Raw genomic sequence first — 2,713 nt, forward strand, 5'->3', positions numbered from 1 at the left:
GGCTTGTTATTCAAGTACCTTGTGCAAATAAGGCCATTCTGGATATGCCAGAAGATTTATCAGCTTACTGAAGAAGTGTGAATGAGCCCAATGAAGATCAGCAAAAATGCCCAGATGATGGTAGGCTTATAATAAAAACAAATTCTTTTTTTTTTAGTTTTATGGTTTTATTAACACAAATATGATATGCACATAAGCTGTCTGTCTATTCATTTTCTTCGCTGTGCAGTCTGGCATTGGGATTCGTGACTCTGATGGTCAGCTGGGCTGCCCTTTCCACAATGGTTTTACAGTTCTTGGAGGAGACATTATAAGCATCCTCTGCACAGTAAGATTTGTTGCACATCAGCAGCACCTCAAGCTCCTTGACATTGTGGACTAGGAACTTCTGGAAGCCACCAGGCAGCATGTGCTTTGTTTTCTTGTTGCTCCCGTAACCAATGTTGAGCATCAAGATCTGGCTCTTGAATCTTCTGCACACCCTATTGTCAATGCCTCTGGGTTTCTGCCAGTTGCGCTTAATTTTGACATATTGGTCTGACTGGTGCCAGATGAACTTCTTGGTACTCTTTTTAACATTCTTGGGCTTCACCAGAGATCTGAGGGCAGCCATGATGCCAAGTTATAGATGGCTGCCCAAAACAAATTCTCTTTTATGACACTAAGTTATAGTCTGGTTTGTTACACAGCAGTAGCTAACTCTTATAGAGAGCAGATAGAAAATGTCTTTGAGCTTTCCATAAAGGGATAAAGAGAAATGGAGCAGTAGTTAAAGAAAGTTATGAGAGCAATATTTTTTTTTAAATCTTGGCATAAATTAAAATTTACTTTATATACTATTGTAAAATGAAAGGGAAAAATAATTTAGAATACAGAACCATTAGAATGTAAATTCCATAACCATTAGAATGTAAATTTTTGAGGTTTCTTTTATTCACAGTTTTTATCTCCAGTGTCTAAAACAGTGTTTTGCATATTACAAATGCTAAATAATATTTTTTAAAATAATCAGTGAATACAGGAAAATATATGGGCACATCTCTGTATGAATGATCTAATAATATTTTAAATTCTGTATATTAAATACCCAAACTCCTATGGTTATCCACAAAATCTTGTTCTTCTTCAGAATTATACTCATGAGTTTCATTTCTATTCACTTATTTATTTATATTTGTGAGGTAAGTTGTACATGCCAGATGCTGGCTTAATTGCTGGGAATGCCGCAGAGATCCTAAGAAACAAAGCCAACTCTTTCAGGAAGCTTGCTATCTTACAGTAGAAGAGAAAATAAAAGCAGAAAAATAAAATCAGAAGTATTTAATTAGCTACAATTGTGACAATGTAAAAACTCGTAAGTTATTTAATAAGGGTTCTATAAAAGGAATTATTATTCTTCAGTTGAATTAACCAGAAATTTAAGAAAACCTTCTATCCTTCTTTTCTCTCTTCTCCTATGCTCAGTGAAATCAGTATAGATTCTCAACTCTTTCTTTTTTTTTTTTTTTAATTTTTTTTTAATGCTTATTTATTTTTGAGACAGAGAGAGACAGAGCATGAATGGGGGAGGGTCAGAGAGAGGGAGACACAGAATCTGAAACAGGCTCCGGGCTCTGAGCTGTCAGCACAGAGCCCGATGCGGGGCTCGAACTCACCGACCGCGAGATCGTGACCTGAGCCGAAGTCGGCGCTCAACCGACTGAGCCACCCAGGCGCCCCACTCAACTCTTTCTTAAATGTCCATTTTCACTGCTTGGTATCAGGGACCAGATCTCAATATATGTTTCTTGAACTATTTCAAAAGCTTTCCAATAATCTTTATCTTTCTCTCATTTGTATCAAGTATATCCTGTGCGAAAATCCACAAAAAATAAAGTTTCTCTGTATAGTTCTTTCACATCTAGCCCCAAACTAATTTTCCAAACTCTTTTTAAATGCATTCCTTTACTTCTAGCTTAAGTTGATTCATAAACCCATATTCCAACACAGTCCCTCATTTTCGAACTTAAATTGATTTAGAATATTCATTCAGTATTTGCAAGATCTATGCCTTTTGTGAGTGTGGTTCCTCTTCCTCAAAACTGTTTAATCTATTCTTTTAACTATTGAAATTGTCTGAATTCTTTAATAGACTAATATAATCCTATCATTTCCATGCTATCCATATTGACCTTGTTATTTTATAATTACTAAGCATTTTCTCTGAGCTTATTTTTAATTCTTGAGTATAAAATGTGTCATGCTTTACTTTGTATTGGATTTTAATATTTTCAATTGCATTTCAAGCACTATGTTTTGTGTTATTCATTGGCAAAAATTATACTTTGATTGTATTTGAGAATACCTATTCTGTTCCACTGTGCTTACTAGATGTCCAACAGCTAGGTCCAATTTATTGATTTTAGAATGCCATGTCAATTATAATTTCTTAACTAGGACTCAATTGTCCTAATCCAGAAGTTTGTAGGTATTCATAAATCATAATAGGTAACTTAAAAATATTAACTAATTCCAATTTTATCAATAAGGACAAAGTAAGTAAGTGATACAGTCTACAGAAGACAACTTTGCGTACACAGACAGATAATGCATTAGCCCTGTGTTGGGGATGCAGGGAGAGTGAGGAGTAGATACGGCAAACAGAAAATACCGTATTATTTTAAAGGGTCAGAAATTATAGCAACATTTCCAGATCTTTCCCCACTGTTGACAA

The 2,713-nt window shown here is 34.9% G+C and overlaps 1 pseudogene; it reads right to left on the bottom strand.

Moving 5' to 3' along the window:
- Nucleotides 1-205: 205 nt before the first annotated feature.
- Nucleotides 206-649, bottom strand: LOC132682764 (large ribosomal subunit protein eL32 pseudogene; annotated as a pseudogene).
- Between the last annotated feature and the right edge of the window lie 2,064 nt (nt 650-2,713).

The sequence above is a fragment of the Panthera onca genome, chromosome C2, assembly GCF_046562875.1.
Source record: "Panthera onca isolate mPanOnc1 chromosome C2, mPanOnc1 haplotype 2, whole genome shotgun sequence".
Lineage (NCBI taxonomy): Eukaryota > Metazoa > Chordata > Mammalia > Carnivora > Felidae > Panthera > Panthera onca.